Source organism: Giraffa tippelskirchi, chromosome 1 (assembly GCF_054371585.1).
Source record: "Giraffa tippelskirchi isolate mGirTip1 chromosome 1, T2T-mGirTip1v1.2.pri, whole genome shotgun sequence".
Lineage (NCBI taxonomy): Eukaryota > Metazoa > Chordata > Mammalia > Artiodactyla > Giraffidae > Giraffa > Giraffa tippelskirchi.
In genome coordinates this window covers 211,066,703-211,086,561 of record NC_137275.1, presented here as the reverse complement: position 1 = coordinate 211,086,561, position 19,859 = coordinate 211,066,703, and the positions used below count along the sequence as shown (strand labels likewise).

General features: G+C 41.7%; 2 long non-coding RNA genes across 3 annotated transcripts in view; one reads left to right on the top strand and one right to left on the bottom strand.

Annotated features, from left to right (window-relative positions):
- Positions 1-19,859, top strand: part of LOC145520061 (uncharacterized) — a 200,538-nt gene that overhangs the window by 156,235 nt on the left and 24,444 nt on the right. The gene's annotated exons all lie outside the window — the stretch shown is intronic.
- LOC145532422 (uncharacterized) lies at positions 15,262-16,659 on the bottom strand. The gene is made up of 3 exons (XR_014073304.1): positions 16,475-16,659; positions 15,615-15,783; positions 15,262-15,401 (listed from the first exon to the last, which is right to left on the bottom strand). It is a non-coding gene; the product is annotated as an uncharacterized LOC145532422 (long non-coding RNA).

Here is a 19,859-nt window from a genome sequence, read left to right as displayed (position 1 = left end):
GGTAAATTCTTTCACTTTAGTCTCATGACAGCCTTAGATATAAAAAGCTACTATAGATATAAGTATTAAAAGCCTCAAGAGGTTATGTCATGTCTACAGTTATGCAGGTAGAAATGGTGATGACAAGATTTGAATTCAGGTCTGAGTGTCTCATACTCATTCGGCCTGTCTTCCGTTATTCACAGATAGTTCTGAGCAATCATTTCTGCTCTCTCTGATATGTGGTTATCAGTACTGCCTATAATATGATCCCTGGAGACCAGAGAAATAGTAACACTAACAACATGCATTTGCATAACTTATTTTACATTTCAATACACTTTTACTTCTATTTTCTAGTGTCATCATCCTGCATATGCTGGGAAGTTGTTCCTGTTGATCTTATCTCTATGTGGATGAGTGTGGTCCACAGCTGATGGACACACAAAAAATTAGTAGCAAAATTGGACTCACAGCTACAACTCATGATCCTAAATCCTTCTGAGCACCAAGTCCATTCTGCAGAGATGAAGGGATTCTGTGACTTTCCTGGTTGCTATCAAAGGCCTTCCAGAGTGCTGCGGAAATCAGTCCAACTACGTTTCCCTCACTTCTTGTCTCCTCCACTAGATTATAAGATCTGAGAAGGCTGGTTCAAGTGTCTTGACTCATTTGTTTGTCTCCAGAATCTGACAGATAGATTCTCAAATAACACTCGATAGATAAAAGAATATCCTGTACAAACCTTTCTCTTAATTCAGACGGTGGTTCCCATTCCCAGTTCCTCTGCTATGTTTACTTGGCACCATACATTTTTTCACACTATTTCCTCTGCCTGGAATTCATGTTTTCTTCCCTCATTTCTATATGATCTTAAAAGTATGGCTAAAATTCCACCTCCTCTAGGGAGCCATCCTAGGCTTCTCAGCTGCACATGTTCTCTCCTTTACACCCAACATCTGTCTATAGCACCCCCTGTTTTGTTGTGCTTATATCTGTCTCTCTTTTCTTATGGTGATTTATAACTTGTGTGAGCAAAAGGAAGCAGTGAGGACTGTGGCTAACTATGGGATAGCCGTTCCGCCTAAAAGTGCACAACTGCTCAATTTCAGTCCATTAGATTTTCCAGAATTTGTTTTTAATTAAAACTGAATTTGAGTCTTAAATCTTGGTGGTTCTTTCAAACTTTTAATGACACGTGTATGCTAGGTTGCATCAGTCATGTCCGACTGTTTTGTGACCCCACAGACTGTAGCCCACCAGGCTTCTCTGTCCAGTGGATTCTCCAGGCAAAAATACCAGAGTGGGTTGCCATGGTCTCCTCCAGGGGATCTTCCCAATCCGATCGACCCACATCTCCTGTGGCTCCTGCATTGCATGCAGATTCTTTACCAGTGAGTCGCAGGGGAAGCCCCCTTTATTGACACAGTGCAGGCCGAATTTGAGCCCAAGATGGCCAGTGTTCTGATAGTAACCATTCAGTGAATACAGTAGATATGTTATTGTCTGTGAAATCATATTTTAGTTACTAATTTACGTGCTTTAATGGTTACAAGTCACTTTCATGATTTTCTATGAGTCCTGCGAAAACCAGGTAGGACCCTGCTATTCCTATTTTACAGAGAAGGAAACTGAAGCTCAGGACTGTTAAACAATTTACTTAAGGTCATGCAGCAAGAAAGTGGCAGAGGCTGGAAACATTCTCTAGTCTTGACACCCCCAGCCCTTTCTGTCAGTGCTGCTGCCTTATCCCTCTCCTCTTAGACATATAAGGGTAAACACCTGTCTCTTTATTGTCATCCTCAGAGCAGTGTCTTATATATAAGAATTGCCCAAAGCATGTTTGTTTGTATGAAAGAAAGAAAAATATATAGCCTGGTGGCTCAGTGGTAAAGAATCAGCCTGCAAATGCAGGAGACATGGGGTTAATCCCTGCGTCAGGATTAGCCCCTGGAGGAGGAAATGGCAACCCACTCCAGTATTCTTGCCTGGAAAATCCCATGGACAGAGAAGCCTCATGGGCTATCCATGAGGTCCATTGGGTTACAAAAAAGAGTTGCACACGACTTAGTGACTAAACAACAACAACAATACTTAGAGGTAGAAAAATAGCCAACATGGATTATATTTCCTTTTTTATTTCAATGGACCAGTGGCATTATAATTTTCGTGACTACTTTCTGTGATGTAGTGATTCACAACAGGAAACTCAAACTATTCCATTTCTTGGTGAAAATTCCTTTAACTCTCATTATTTCCATGGGAGTATTCTGTATTCAAAAGTGTTTCTATAAATATGTATCAATTAGCTGTGCCAAACCTTCCTTATAAAACATTTGAACACATATATGTGTGTATGTGTGTGTGTGTATGCTTGTGCAAGAGAAGGAGCAGTCTGGATTCCAGTGTGTGTTTAGTGTTACGGAGTTACGGAATCAAAAGAGATGAATAAGTTAGTGTTCTCTATGTTCTAGAAGTTCATATTTCATCAAAGTTTCTAATAGGTAGACAGGGAGAAAATGGTACCATTTTAAAGAAAGACTGGGAGAGAAGTAGATGTTAATGAATCAAGAAGAATCTATTTGATTTCAACTTAGCCCAGATATAGCAGCCTCTGTCTTCAAAAGATTTACTTTCAGTCTCCTAGTTGGGAGACTAAATTTTATACACATTCACATGGATACACATACTCATATTCAAACTCTCCAATTAGACACAACTGAATATTTTTCAAACTATGTAATTTTTTGACATCCAAATAGTTTTTCTTCTTGTCAGCCAGTCATTCTCTAGCCTTGTTGTTATTCAGTTGCTCAGTCATGTCTGACTCTTCACAACCCCATGGACTGCATCATGCCAGGCTTCCCTGTCCTTCACTATCTCCTGGAGTTGCTCAAACTCATGTCCATTGAGTCAGTGATGCTATCCAACCATCTCATCCTCTGTCACCCCCTTCTCCTCCTCCCTCAATATTTCCCAGCATTAGAGACTTTTCCAATGAGTTGTCTCTTCATATCAGGTGGCCAAAATATTGGAGCTTCGGCTTCAGCATCAGTCCAGAATATTCAGGGCTGATTTCCTTTCAGATTGACTGGTTTGATCTCCTTGTTGTCCAGGGGACTCTCAAGAGTCTTCTCCAGCAGCATAGTTCAAAAGCATCAGTTCTTTAGCACTCAGCCTTCTTTATGGTCCAACTCTCACATCCATCCATGACTACTGGAAAAATCATAGCTTTGACTGTATGGACCTTTGTCAGCAAAGTGATATCTCTGCTTTTTAAACACTGTCTAGGTTGGTCATAGCTTTTCTTCCAAGGAGCAAGCGTCTTTTAATTTCATGGTTGTAGTCACCGTCTGCAGTGATTTTGCAGCCCAAGAGAATAAAGTCTGTCATTGTTTCCATTGTTTCTCCATCTATTTGCCACGAAGTGATGGGACTGCATGCCATAATCTTAGTTTTTTGAATGTTGAGTTTTAAGCCAGCTTCCACTTTCTCTAACCTAATTTGTGTTTTTTCCTATTTAGCTACTCTGAGAAAAGGCAAGTTGCCATACTTTCATGTAAGAAAATCTCCTTGGTACTTTGATTTGCATGATGCCAGGAGCTGTTGTTTCTAGTCTCAATTGAATTAAAATTAGTCTGCTTCCAGGAGATGCTTTTATAGTGTATTGTGAGCCCCCTGCTCCCAAACACAGTTTCTGTTCCCCTCCCTGGGGGCCTGGAAAACTTCATTTTTTATAGTCTGGGGGCTCTCTAAAGGAGCTTCAGATGAACTGAACCTCTCAAGTAAGCTATTGAATCATGAGTCCATGTCATGGTCTACCAAGTTGTGGGCTTCCTGAAAGAGCCCATAGTCTCTACTTTCTTGGGCATCAGCCCATACCTCAGAAGGAGTCCAGCAATGATCTTTGCAGGCTCTTCCGTTTATAGAAAGGATTGAGATGTGGATCTGATGGTCCAAATGTGATGCCTTCACTTGGAATCAGAAGAAGAGGGCTTGCGATATGTCACAAGGGCTTGTCGTCTCATAGCTGTTGTTCTCTATTAAGAGGTAGCCCTGCTGCATGAGGGCTTCCCTGATAGCTTGGTTGGTAAAGAATCCACCTGCAATGCAGGAGACCCCGGTTCGATTCCTGGGTTGGGAAGATCCACTGGAGAAGGGATAGGCTACCCACCAGTATTTTGGGGCTTCCCTTGTGGCTCAGCTGGTAAAGAATCCACCTGCAATATGGGAGACCTGGATTTGATCCCTGGGTTGGGAAGATCCCCTAGAGAAGGGAAAGTCTATCCACTCCAGTATTCTGGCCTGGAGAATTCCATGGACTGTATAGTCCATGGGGTCACAAAGAGTCACACAACTGAGCGACTTTCATTTTCACTTTCTGCTGCATGACTCGTGTGCACCCTGCCCATAGCCTCCTATGGGGCCAACTCAATGGGATTGTCTCCGTGAGATTTTGAAAAGATTTTTGTTATTATTTTATCCAATGAAGAGTTGAAGGAAAATGTTAAAAAACTATGGATCCAAGATAACATCAGCCTTTGAGAGTTACCTCTCTGCTATAGTTATTTCAAAAGTCACATAAAAATCCACAAAACAGTTTTCAAAATTGTAGACATCAAGAGAGTATTTGAGGTCACAGGCTTTCAGGCCAGGCACTGGCTTTCAACACAATAGTATTTGACCAGGGAATGAGGGCAAGATAATAGCTTTCACATGACATTTGCTAGAGCAACCAGAAGCATTTAGTAATTTATATGTGCTGTGCTCAGTCACTTAAGTCATGTCCAACTCTTTGAGACCCTATGGACTATAGCCCACCAGGCTCCTCTTTCCATGGAATTCTCCAGGCGAGAATACTGGAGGGGGTTGCCATTCCCTTCTCCAGGGGAACTTCCTGACCCAAGAATCAAACCCTCACCTCCTGCATCTCCTGCATTGCAGGCCGATTCTTTACCACTGAGCTTCAGGGGAAATCCCAGGAATTGATATACTCAGGCAAAATAAAAATAATTTGCTACTTTAATGTGTTCTGTTAGAGCAATGTTTGGTGTGGTAGGTTTTCTTATCACAAGGAATAGGTATATGATTTTGATAAAATATGTGATACTTTTGGTTTTCATTCCAAGAAGACAAAAAGCAAACAAGGAAAAAAGCAGAAGAATCTGTGTTGTTGTTGTTTAGTCACTGAGTTGTGTCTGACTCTTTTGCAACCCCACGGACTATAGCCCATCAGACTCCTCTGTCCATGGGATTTTCAAGGCAAGACCACTGGGTTTTCATTTCCTTCTCCAGGGGATCTTCCCAACTTAGGAATTGAACCCGTGTCTCCTGCACTGGCAGGTGGACTGTTTACCAGTGAGCCACCAGGGAAGCCCAAAGCAATCTTTACTTCCCAACAAAACCCTACAATGATGCCCATCTGAGTAACGACTCTTCTTTAATTGTCTGCTTTCTCATTAATTGGGGCACAGAAGCCTCTTCCCTTTCCTTTTCCAAGTCCTCTTGCCGAGCTTCACCCATCATTATAGGAGCAGAGAGGAAGAGGGTAACGTGCAAAGGGTTCATACACACCTCTCCACTTCTCAATGGCGTGACTCTGGGCAATTTTATTTTTTGTCTTCTCTGAGACTGTCTCACTAATAAAATGAGACTAACAGTACCTACTGCCCAGGTAGGTAGTGATGATTGAAAGAATCAAAATTCCTTTTTCTCCTGCCCCACCTGGGGTAGACCCATGACTTCATTTTAGGTTCCCTCCACCTTCCCTTGCATTTCTTGGCATCCTCTTCCCAGAGCCCCTTCCTGTCATCTTACATCACAGAGCATCTCTGGATGGCCTCTCTTTGCCAACGAGGACCACAGCTTCCATAAGCATGGTACAGAGGGGACCCGTCCATCTAGAAATTCTTTATGTGGGCTTACCTGGAGAAAACTTGACTTGCAAAGTGTCTTGTTATTCTGTACATGAAGTCAAGATGGAAGGTTAGATCAGTGATCAACTCTTGAAAGGAGGTATGAAATAATGAGTGAAAATATAGGCTCTAAAGCAGATGCTAGGGTTTGGACTCACCTTGCTTGGGGCTCTAACAAATAATTCTAGTTGCGATTCTTACCTTTTCCTGTCCCCGGCCTTTGCCTGTACATTTTCATGTCTTGGAGAGTCTTCCCCACTCCCATTTGTATATATCCTTAAAGTTCTAGTTCAGTATCACCTCCTTCATGAAGTCCTCCTTGATTTATTTTTATTTATTTACATGCTTTACTGTTTATTCCATGAATATGGTACGGAACACCCGACATTTTGTATTATGTTATGTCTGTGCTCCAGCCTCCAGCCTTCATGAGAAACAAATTTCTGTTGTCTGTAATTATTAACAGCATCCCCTTCACTCTCAGAAGTATTAAATACCTTGGTGAGGGTGGTAAGCTATATATTCATCTGAGACTGGAGGCAGCCCCCTTCACAGAGTTTTTTGTTCATTTTGCTTCATTTTTTTTCCCATTATAAAGCATTTCCTGTAATTATTTCATGGTTTTAGTTTCACTTAAGGTAAAATCATATTCATCATGAATGTAAGCATAAAACATTGGATATTTATATGCTGCATTAATTTTTTTAAAATCCCACTCTATTCTTGCCTCAATTTCTTCCCCCTTGGCAGCCACAAATATGCTCTCTGTGAGTCTGTTTTTGTTTTGTTGTTGCAGTTGTTTACTTGCTAAGTAGTATCCGACTCTTTGTGACCCCATGGACTGTAGCCGCCAGGCTTCCCTGTCCTTCACTATCTTCCGGAGTTTGCTCAGGCTCATGTCCATTGAGTCTGTGATGCTATCCAACCATCTTATCCTCTGTTGCCCCCTTCTCCTCTTGCCTTCCATCTTTCCCAGCATTGGAGTCTTATCTAATGAGTTGGCTTTTTGCATCAGGTAGCCATTTTCTGTTTTGTAAATAGGTTCATTGTGTCATATTTTAGATTCCATATATAAGTGATCTCAAATGATATTCATCTCTTTCTGACTTACTTCACTTAGTATGATGATCTCTAGTTGCATGCATGATGCTGTATATGACATTACTGCATTCTTTTTTATGATTAAATAGTACTCCATTGTACATAGTACCATATCTTCTTTATCTTTGATATCTAGCTTTATTAGACTAGCAGCTCCTTAAAAATAATAGATTGCTTTATTTTTCATCTCACTGTACTCCCAGCCTCTAGCTCAGTGCCTGACATGTAGTAGGTGCCCAATAAATAGCTATTAAATGAAACTTCTTTGCTAAAAAGAGCCCCCTATGGCTGTTTAAATATAAATTAGTTAAAATTAAATAACATTTAAACTTTTATTAATCACACTAGTGATATTTCATGTCCTGGACAGCTACATGTGGCTATTCTATAGTGGACAGTGCAATTATAGAAGTTCCATATTCACAGAAAGCTATATTGATCAGTTCCACCTTGAATGTTTGCAGAAGCAAGAAATACAATGTGTCTGTATCCTGTTCATGTCTAATATGGGCAATGGTTAGACTTTTCTTAAAAAAAAATCTCAGTAGATGCTATCCAGCTTGACCTGAGGATCCCTGGAGAACCTGTTATGTGAACAAAAGAAATCTGAACAAGAATCAGCAAAGAATTCTAGATGGATTTTTCACTCACTTGTTTTCATTCAATAGATAGTTATGTATTACACTGGCTACATGTAAGGGAAAAATCTGTATTAATTAAAAATTTTTTATTGAGCTATAGTTGATTTACAGTGTTGTAATAATAGTTTCAGAGAAGGAAATGGCAACCACTCTGGTGCTATATTGCAAAGTATGTATGTATATATACTGTATGTATGCATGTATATATATTGCAAAGTATGTGTACACACATACACACTTTCTTTTTAATGTTCCTTCCCATTATGATTTATCACAGGATACTGAATATATAAAAATTTAGAGTGGCAATGCAGGTCTCTGATAGAAAATACAGACTGTGAAGTCAGGAAGACCTGTGTTCAAATGTTGACTGTGCTGCTCATTCATGTGTATGGCACTGGGCAAGATTCTGAGCATCTCTGAGCATTAATTTCTCCCTGTGACAAATGGAGATCGAAGTAGTACTTAACTGATAGAGTTATTGTGAGGATTAAATGAGATAAATGTGAGATGCTTTTAATAATAGTAACTTTGTTATGACTCTCTTAATATTTATTCTTGTTTGGGATTAGTATTAGCATTCTGCATTTTGTTTGTCTATTCTTCCTAAATTCTTATAAAAATATATTAAAATTTTCTCTTTCAAAATAAATCAGGTCGCCAAGTTCTTGTAGTCCCATTAAATTCCAGTTGATAACATATGAAGACAGACTTGCTCAAGACTCGAAAGGTGTTTGTTTTTTGTTTTTGCCACCAACATTCTTGCCTCAGTTATCCCACCTGCAAAGTGAAACAGAGCTATTGAGAATTTTCAGAAGGGTGAAGGAGCTTTGCTTGGCTGATAGCTTCTAACCGATGGGGGATCTATTTACATACCTGCTTCAGAATCCCAGGAGACTCCAGGTGGACTCATGGAGTAATTTTTTCATGAAGACTCTGAGCAAGATGGTAGGCTGCTATTAGGGCTGCCCTTAAAACTATAGTACCCTGAGATCAAGCTTCTCATTCAGCCTTTGAACTTTTACTGTGAATCATGTGAGAAGCCGTCTGCTAGAAATTGTAGATCCCAAAATAAGGAAGACATGAGCCCTGTCTTTAAGGAGGTCACAGTCTAATCAGGAAGGAGACTGATCCTAGAAGTCTCACTGGAGGCTATACCACCAGGTCAGTGCTGGATAAACAGAAGGAAGTAGGCAGAGAAGAGGGAGACAGTTGCAGAAGCAAGAGTGCCATGCGTGCATACGTGGAGGAGAAAGTGAGTGGGAGGGTGACAGCAGGCAGGCAGTGATGGAAGATGGAGCTATATACATATGATAGGGTCAGATTATGGAAGACTTTTTAAGCCAAGCAAAGGAATTTGGACTGAGAGCCATGGAGAGCCAGTGATGGATTTTTGCAGTGAGTGACACAATCAGACAAAATCTCATTTCAGAAAGATCACTCTTACTTGCATAGAGTCCATTGGAAGAGGACAAGAACTGAGTCAGAGAGAACTGATGGGAGGCTGATACAGTGATCCAGGTTAAAACATGATACAAGCTTGAGCTAAGGGGACACTGCGTGCGTGCTAAGTCGCTTCAGTCGTGTCTGACTCTTTGCGACCCCATGGACTGTAGCCCCTCAGGCTTCTCTGCTCATGGGATTCTCCAGGCAAGAATACTGGAATGGGTTGCCATTTCCTTCTCCAAGGTAGGAAAAAGATATATAATTAAGAGATATTTACAGTCAGAGCGATTAAGTTTTATTAAGCAGTTGTGCTTCCCAAGTGTGCTAGTGGTAAAGAATCCTCCTGCCAATGCAGGAGACAAAAGAGATGTGAGTTTGATCCCTGGGTTGGGAAAATCCCCTGGAGTAGGACATGGCAACCCACTCCTGTATTCTTACCTGGAGAATCCCATACACAGAGGAACCTGGGGGGCTACAGTCCATAGGGTCGCAAAGAGACAGACATGGCTGAAGTGACTTACCACACATGGATAACTTGAGTGAGAGAAATGGGAATCAATCATTACTTCCAGTTTTCTGGCCTGGGCAAAATGTGTGGATAACGTTTCATCTGTTAGAAGTTCAGGAAGAGGAGGCAGGAAGAGGATGAGTTAAGCTTTAGACTTGGGGTGCTTGTAGGACAACCAGGTAGGGATGTGTACCCAGCGGATAGTAAGTAATACATGTTGGGAGATAGAGTAAGGAGCGGGACTGCCACTAGCATCATGGTGGCTGAAGCCATGAGAACACTGTTGTTGTTCAGTCACTAAGTGGTGTCTGACTCTTTGCAACCCTATGGACTGCAGCACACCAGGCTTCCCTGTCCTTCATTGTCTCCTTGAGTTTGCTCAAACTCATGTCCATTGAGTCCGTAATGCCATCCAACCATCTCATTCACTGTTGCCCCCTTCTCCTCCTGCCCTCAGTGTTTCCCAGCATCAGGATATTTTTCAACACCCTGGACTGAATGGGAATATTGGACTGAATTTATTTCTTGAAATGAAATTTGAAACAACGGAATAAATAAATAAAGGAAAGAAGTTATCTTTGTGACAAGCAGAGGGAAGAGAGAACCAGCCATGGAATGGGCCTTGTTTCCTTTCTCAGTGACCATATATGTATTTTACCTAGTGAGGAATCACTGGTCTAGTTGGGTTAAAATGAAGATGGGAAAATACTTTGGGAAGCCACAGACATTATGCAGTTCAAGATCAGTGGATTTTAAAAGATATTGTATTTTACTTTCTTTGTAGTCAAGTTAATTTGTAGCATGTAGAGTGTCAGTTCAGTTCAATTCAGTCACTCAGTCGTGTCCAACTCTTTGTGACCTCATGGACTGCAGCACGCCAGGCCTCCCTGTCCATCACCAACTCCCGGAGTCCACTCAAACTCATGTCCGTTGAGTTGGTGATGCCATCCAACCATCTCATCCTCTGTCATCCCCTTCTCCTGCTGCCTTCAATCTTTCCCAGCCTCAGGGTCTTTCCAAATGAGTCAGTTCTTCGTATCAGATGGCCAAAGTATTAGAGTTTCAGCTTCAACATTAGTCCTTCCAATGAATATTCAGGACTGATTTCCTTTAGGATGGACTGGTTGGATCTCCTTGCTGTCCAAGGGACTCTCAAGAGTCTTGCTCCAACACCACAGTTCAAAAGCATCAATTCTTCTGCGCTCAGCTTTCTTTATAGTCCAACTCTCACATTCATACATGACTACTGTAAAAACCATAGCCTTGACTAGACGGATCTTTGTTGGCAAAGTCATGGCTCTGCTTTTTAATATGCTGTCTAGGTTGGTCATAGCTTTTCTTCCAAGGAGCAAGTGTGTCTTTAATTTCATGGCTGCAATCACCATCTGCATTGATTTTGGAGCTCCCCAAAATAAAGTCTGTCACTGTTTCCATTGTTTCCCCATCTATTTGCCATGAAGTGATGGGACCAGATGCCATGATCTTAGTTTTCTGCATGTTGAGTTTTAAGCCAACTTTTTCACTCTCCTCTTTCACTTACATCAAGAGGCTCTTTAGTTCTAAGCATTCTGCCATAAGGGTGGTGTCATCTGTTTATCTGAGGTTATTGGTATTTCTCCCAGCAATCTTGATTCCAGCTTGTGCTTCTTCCAGCCCAGCATTTCTCATGATGTACTCTGCATATAAGTTAAATAAGCAGGGTGACAATATACAGCCTTGACATACTCCTTTCCCTATTTGGAACCAGTCTGTTGTTCCATGTCCAGTTCAAACTGTTGCTTCCTGACCTGCATATAGAATTCTCAAGAGGAAGGTCAGGTGGTCTGGTATTCCCATCTCTTTAAGAATTTTCCAGTTTGTTGTGATCCACACAGTCAAAGGCTTTGGCATAGTCAATAAAGCAGAAGTAGATGTACAGTGAATGTAGAGTCTCAGTAAGTGTATAATCTGAAGGCCAAGTAACCAAAACTAGTTTTAAAGAGAGAGAGAGAAGGTTGGTTTCCTGCCTCAGTGAAGAGATCAGCATTAACATGGCCACAAAAAGTGTGAATAATTTTGTCAGAATTGCTGACCTAATCCATGACTGGGCCCATTGTTCTCAGTCTTCGAGACCCTTAATCCTAATACAGTCGCTGTCTTTTGAATAGCTCCTGGCAAGATGTTCAAAAGCAGTATTAAATTTTAGCGTAAAATATGATCCATTTCTCAGTCTTGTATCTGGGAAGTACTGTGACACATCTCTGCTCACCCAGTGTAGTCCTAATCGCCATAGTCCTCCCACCTCACAAATGTCAGGCTGTTGTCAGAATGGATAGAGCATTCACAGGAAGATTCTCTCCATCAACCCTGTTTTGACAGCACCACAGAGCCCATTGCATATTCTACCTTTGCTGTAAGCTGAGCTACTCTTCACATGAATAGGATTTAAGTGCATGCCAGGCATCTACATTATGCAATGGAGACCACCACTGTGTTTCCAAGAGGAGAATTCAGCCTTAAATGATGGGGCCAGAAGTCACACTTGGAGTTTCCAATTGTTCTTTCAGCCCCCCAAAAGCTTGCAGCTTTCATGAGAAGCTTTTTCCAAAAGCGAACTATGCTAGCATTTTTTTTTTTAACTTAACAAAAATGTCCTTTGGCAACTCAAAGGCACATGAAAAGCAAGAATGTAAAAAAGTAAGGACCCTTCAGTGGGTGTTCCAGGCTTGATTTCTGACACCATGAATTTAATGCTTATCCAGGTGTGTGCACAAATCAGAGTGGCCAATATGGTTTCTGCAGTAGTCAGAGGCTCAGAGAAAGAAACAAGGCTGTATATCTCCTATATATTCAGCCACTGCTGGGCAGATGCTCAGAGTTCTGCTTGAGAAATTGAGAGTCTGGGGTTGTCATTGGAGGAATCAGTAGTTCAAGAACCGAGGAGTTGCTGACTGGTTTCCAGGCTGAGTCTCCTTCTTAGTATCACAGGTGGTGAAGAGGGAACTATTATTAAAGTCAAAGTGTACCTCTTGGTCCAGAAGTAACAACGATAAAAAATTAAGAGTCTCCTTCTATAATAAGCCCTGTGCTGGTGCTTTATAACCTGTGATGCAGGTATTATTATTCTTCCTATTTTACAGATGAGGAAGATGAGGCCTAGGGAGAATGCTTGCTCAGGTTCACACATTTAATCAGTGGACTTGAACCTAGGTCCACCTGACTCCACAGCCTGTTGTCCTATCCTCATTTTATGCTAGAAAAGAGAAGGGTGCTACAGAGCAGAGCATTATTTTACCCTGATACAAGTATCATTACTCTAGGTTACTTTCTATTACCGTTTGCATGGAATACCATTTTCCATCCCCTCCCTTTCAGTCTGTTTGTGTCTCTAGATCTGAGGTGAGTCTCTTGTAGGCAGCATATACACAGAACTTGATTTTATATCCATTCAGCTAGTCTGTGTCTTTTGATTGGAGCATTTAGTCTGTTTACGGATAAGGTAATTATCAGTACGTGTGCTCTTATTACCATTTTGTTAATTGTTTTGGATTTGTTTTTTGTAAGTCTCTCTTTTCCCCTTTTTCTTTTGTTCTTGTGTGATATGACGTCTATCTTTAATGTTATGTTTGCATTCCATTGTGTGTGTGTGTGTGTGTATCAATATGGCCTTCCCTGATGGCTCAGTGGAAGAATCTGCTTGCCAATGCAGGAGACATGGGTTCAATCCGTGGTCCAGGAAGATTCCCCTGGAGAAGAGAATGGCAACCCACTCCAGTATTCTTGCCTGGGAAGCCCCATGGACAGAGGAATCTGGTGAGCTATAGTCCATGGGGTCGCAAAGAGTTCAACATGACTTAGCGACTGAGCAACAACAACAGCAACATATCTATTAGGGATTTTTTCGTGTTTGTGTTTGTGTATTATAGATTTTTGTATAGCAGTGTATAGAAATACATGATTATTTTAAGTTTCTGATATCTTAATTTCAAATTCATTTTAAAAACCCTGAATTTGTACTCTCTTCATAACTACTCTTTTTTTCTCTTTTATTGAAATATAGTTAATTTACAATGTTGTGTTAATTTCAAGTGTAAAGCAAAGTGATTTAGTTAAGCACACACATGCACACACATATTCTTTTTCAGATTCTTTTCCACTGTAAGTTATTACAAGGTATTGAGTAAAAAGATACAGGCACCCCAATGTTCATTGCAGCACTGTTTACAATTGCCAGGACATGGAAGCGATGTAAATGGCCATCAAAAGAGCACTGGATAAAGAAGATGTAGTACATATATACAATGGAATATTACTCAGCCATAAAAAGAATGAAATAATGCCATTTGTAGCAACAAGGGTAGACCTAGAGATTGTCATATTGAGTGACATAAGTCAGAGAAAGACAAATCTTGTGATATCACTTATATGTGGAACCTAAAAAAAAAATGATACAAATGAACTTATTTGAACAAAGCAGAAACAGACTCACAGACATAGAAAACAAACTTATGGTTTCTGACATAGTTGGGTGTGGGGTCTGGGTGTCCCAAAGCTTGCATTTGCCTACTGGTGGGCAGGGCCAGGGACCAGCTGCTCCCAGGGTAGGGTCTGCTTGCTGTAAGTGGGCTGGTTCCACAGCTGTGGGGTCATAGTTTTCTTGCCTTTGATGTCTGCTTCCTAGTGAGTGAGGCTGGTCTAGAGGTTAGTGCAGGCTTCCTGGAGGGCATGGCTGCTGCTTGCCCACTGATGGGTGAGCTGAGTCTTGGCCCTCTGGTGGGCAGGACCATATCTAGGGGCATGTCTTGAGATGACTGTGGGCTCAAGAAGTCTTTATGCAGCCTGTTCACTCATGGGTGGGGCTGGGTCCCCACCCAGATTTTTGTTTGGCCTGAGGCATCCCAGGACAGGCTTTTGAGTGGGCCCTGGTCTTGGCTCTAGTGAGACAATGGTACCTCCAGCACCGGCCTTTTTAAATGGCCTCAGTTCCAGGCTTGGTGAGAGAGTTGTAGCTGTTGTTCCCAAGGTAGCCTGATGGAACTGAAGACATCAACAGATAGATAGGCTGGCAGGGGAACCGACCACCAAGTCAACTCTCTAGGCCGACAGTTGAGTGCAACACACAGAGAGGGGAATGTTTCTGCCGCCCAGACAAGCATCCCTGTTCTTGTTTTTTATCTTGATGACTATGGATGAGACAGGGCAGTAGCTAGAACTCTACCAGCCAGGTGATATTGTACAGTGTAGCAGGAGCTGTAGGAACAATAAGGCTGGCTTCACTTTTGGCTTGACTCTGGAGAGAGTCACTGTTAAAGAGACAGAAGTGAGTCATGACTGTTCTGAGTCATTGTAGGGACCCCAAAATGGGAGGTACTGACGAGTGGGGGCTGGGGCGCTGGAGATTTTGCTCCAGGAAACCCCTTTACTTTGTTTAGCACAGACTCTCCAGATTGGCTTTTGTGTTCCTTAAACCTACCAGCCTGTTCCCGTCTCATGGCCTTGCTACAGCTCTGCCCAGAACTCCACCTAGAGAACTCCTTCTTGGTCTTCCTGTCTTAGTTTTGAGGTCACCCCTTTAGGAAGGCACCTTCTCATCAAGTCAGCAGCCATTCCTCAGTGCCCATGCACAAGTCATGTCAGCCACATAACCCTGCTTTCTCTACCCACAGCACTAAAATGATTAATATTCTTCCAGTTGTTTGTTTACATATGTTTAGTATCTCTCCTCCTTCCTTGGAATGTAGGTTCCACTTCTTCAGGGACCTTGTCTGCTTCACTCAAGGCTGTACTCTAGCACACAGAATCAGGCCTCATTTAGTAAATGCTCAAGATGTTCTGCTTGAATTAATGGATGAATGAATCAATGAGTAGAATATAGATGTGTTGTTTTCAAGCTTATAACCTTTTAGTGCTACCAAGCCCTCAATGGGCTTTCCTGGTGGCTCAGTCAATAAAGAATCTACCTGCAATATGGGAGACCCGGGTTTGATCCCCGGGTTGGGAAGATCCCCTGGAGGAGGGCATGGCAACCCACTTCAGTATTCTTACCTGGAAAATGGAGAATTCCATGGACAGAGGAGCCTGGTGGGCTACAGTCCGTGGGATCGCAGAGTCGGACACGACTGAGTGACTAAGCCTGTGCTAAGCACAAGCACGAGCCTTCAATGGCTGGAGGAAGTCTGTGTTCCCAAATGGCTAAGGGCAGGACTACCAGAGACTGAATGAGGGGAGGAAGAGAATAATCAGGTATGGCACCTTTCGTGGGCTAAGGTAATTGCAGATGTTACGTAGCTGCTGTGGGTGAAGGGATGTAGGTATAGGTTATATAGGCGGTTAAGTGTAGAGAGCAGAGGTGTGCACTCAGGTCTATGGCTCCAGTGCTTCTCCTTTTTCTAAAAAAAAAATATTTATTTATTTATTTGTTTGGCTGCACTGGGTCTTAGTTGTGGCATGTGAACTCTTAGTTGCAGCATGTGGGATCTGGTTCCCCGACCAGGGATCAAACCTGGGCCCCCGGCGTTGGGAGTGCAGAATCTTAGCCACCGCACCACCAGGGAAATCCCTCCACTGCTTTTTTCCATGCAAACCGAGGGTTAGGGACAGAGGGCCAAGTAGAATTCTAAGTATTCTGTTATTGATCCTACTTTGCAAATTGAACACAGAAAGTTTTGGTAATTGGTGTAAAACCACAGCAAAAAAAGTAGGAATAAGCTCCCAAATCCATGTTCCTAATCACTGGAATATAATGGTGTCTTTCATACCATATTAAGGGGCTTCCAAGGAGGTGTAACAGTCAATCTAGGACTATCAGGATGTGAGGGGGGAATGGGAAGGGCCTTCTAAACCAAGCAAATCTGTCTGAGCTATAGCCTGCCATGTCCTTCCTTCTTGTCTCCTGACATTCTTACCAATCTGCCTGAAATCTATATATTCTTGGAATTGTTGCTGCTTCTGATTTCTGGGTAAATGACAGAGTGGTGACTGGAGTAAATAGGTTTGATGCAGGCCATGGCTTCTCTTTGAATCATTCTCTTTGCTGTCTCTGAGACAGGTTCATGGGGGTCCTAAGTGTAGTCTGAAACATGCAGAGCCTGGAGGTCTAGCTTGGAGGTTCTGGTCTACAAAGGGTGGAGACAGTGCCCACCGTGTGGGTGCTGTGTCATAGGACCCTATTTGCATGTGTAACAATTAAATAGCCTCACAGCAGCCAGGCTGCCAGCGGGCTCACACCCCTTTGCAGTATAATCACATCTAATCTCATTGAGCTCTGCTCAAAATAGCCATAATTGGTGGTTTTATCCAAATCAATAAAGACAGCTTCTACATATTGATTATCATCCAGGGTATAAAATCATCATCAGTTACCTGGAAAAGAGAAGCAGGCTGCCAAGGGAAAAGGTCAGATATTCCATTTGAACAGGGGAGGGAAGAAGGGAGGGAGGAGGCGGAACTGGCGAATTTTAAGGCAATAGTATCAAATTACCTGAAAATGCACACAGTATATTCTTGTAATTTGCAACAACAGAGATCCCAGAAATAGGTCAGTCATTTAAGTGAGTCGTCAAGTCTTTTCTCTGGGTGATGCACTGAGTGAGCTTGCTTGTGTTAGCTTAAAGGGGCTGCGGCCAACCAAGGAAGGGAGAACCACAGGGCTCCTTCCTTCTTGCATTTCACATTTTCACTCAAACAGATGGCTCCACCCATTTTCTTGTATCCTATTAACAACCAACAGAGATTCTTGGTCACTGTCATCAGTGACAATGCGGAAAGTCATGAGGGGGAAGGTGACTAGACCAGTCCATCTGAACCCCAGGGGCAGAGGGTGGAGATGCTCTCTGCCAAAATGAGTTAGAGGGCATTTTCTGCAATGGTCAAAGAAGAAGGAGCCACTTCTAGAGGTTACATTTCTAACCACAGAATTTAAAATGAACTGGTTCTGTTATTTATTGTAAGACGAAGCTCATTATTCTATTCTTTCTAGCAAATATTAAAAGAAAATTTGCTTTAAATGATTCAGTATCATTCATGAAAAACACAGTGAAAAGAAGATAATCCATTCATAATCATTTCATTGCAACATATAAAAACTGGTCTTGAGTGATTCTTGAGTCCACTGTCCTCTTCTGTTAAATGAAGACAGCAGTGATGACATCTTCCACATAGGGCTTTTATACAGAATTTATATATATATATAAAATAATAAATAGATGGAAGTCAACAAATAACTACAAAATTTCCTTTTAAAAACTATTTATGTAAGTTCTCTTAAAGTTTTTAATCCATATAGCTATCATTTTTATACACTTGTGCTTATTATAGAAATATTATTGGTATCTCCTTTAATTCCCCCCACCTAGCTCTTTCTTCATATGCTGTTGTAAGAGCTGGGAAAGATGGAGGGCAGGAGAAGAAGGGGACGACAGAGGATGAGATGGTTGGATGGCATCACCGACTCACTGGACATGGGTTTGGGTGGACTCCAGGAGTTGATGATGGACAGGGAGGCCTGGCGTGCTGCGGTTCATGGGGTCGCAAAGAGTCGGACACGATTGAGTGACTGAACTGAACTGAACTGAAGAGCTGTATAAAATTCTGGTAAATGGATATTTATTTCTTTCATCTCCATTTGTGAGATATTATCTTTCTATGATAGATATTATTTCAGTGAATGTCTCTGGCACACAAAGTATTCTTCCTTTTGGATCATGTTCTCAGTACAATGTGAAGTGGGATTTGGAGGTCAAAGGTCTTGATTGTGTTACTGTAGGAACTACCAGTAGAAAGCTTAACCTGCAAGGAAACCATGCCAATAATCTTATTCTGAGAATGACAGTCAAAGTCAAAGTTAGTTTATAGTACAAGAGTATTAGTTAGAAAATCAGTACAGTTTCCACCTTATAGGTGATTTGGAGAGGATATTTGAGAACAGACACATAAAGCAGTCAAAAACTAAACTAATCATCTTCACCTACTTTGATGTTATTGAGGAAAAATAGGCTAGTCAACAATATTCATGCATGTTCTAGGCTAGATGGCTATACCCTACCAGTGGAGGCTGTACTATACTAGAGGCACCAAGATGTGAGAGAGGAGGTGTGTAGTTTGTTGGAATAGAATCTGGAACTGGCTGACTCTTAATGAAGATTAATTGTGGCATGTCCACTAATGATTCCCAGTTATTTTTTTATCTCTGAAAGTGGAGGATCCCAGCACTCAATTTGATGTGATAATTACATGGGATTTCTGCCAGGTAAAAATTTGACTTCCCTTGTTCCTTTCAAGGAGGCAGGGAGAGGGGGCAGATTTTAACCTTCACCTGTTGCATTTTATTTAACCTAATTATAGCAATTGTAATTGTGCATGAACTCCCAGGGGATTTTTGGTTTATGAATAATGACTAAATATTTAGCATTTTGGCGTGTCAAATAACAAACAAAACAAAATTAGCAAAATAAATGAGAATAAAATAGGATCACCAAAGGCTATTTTTTTTTTTTGCCTTAGATTGCATTTATCTTTGTAAACTAACGTGCCCCTAGATGGCCATATTTAATGCAAGCCTAGAAAGGGAGTAGTCTTCCAAATATATGGTTACGAAGAAATAGGACAGAGCAACAGCCGCTGGACTGCTGATACGGGGGCCAGGTGTTCATCCTTAGTTCCTATCTCTCCTCTCTCTGTACATTTTCCCTGGATTATGAGATCTACTCCCATGACTTCAGCTCTCCTCTCTATGTAAGTGACTCTAGAGTCCCCATCTCCAGCTAAGATCTCTCTCAAGTTCCAGACTGGTAGGGACATGACTTAGCGACTGAACAACAACAATAAAGGAATGTCCATCTCCCTGGTTATGCAATTGGATATCCCTTGAGTGCCTGTAATTCAACTAAACTTTTTGACCTCCTCCATATCTTATCTGCTAAAACATCATACCCCTAACTTCCTTCTAAGTGCTTCTCCTCTGTCTTTGAAGTTTTTACAAATGGCTCCATCATCCACCCAGTCATCCAGCCAGACCAGGAATTTATCCGTCTCTCCTTCCTCCATCTTATGTTCAAGCCATCACCAATTTACCCATTTTTATCTGATCAGTGTCACTGTGATTCACCCTCTCCTCTCAATCTCTGTAATCTCTGCTCTGAGTTCTTTTCTTATTGTCTCTGGCCTGGGCCAGGCTAATGGCTTCAATGGCCTCCCTGTTTCCAGCCTTGACTCTCTTGGGTCGGTCTTTGTTTTGCTGTTAAAATTAATATTGAATAAACAAAGATTATCATGCACCTTCCTTGCTTAAGC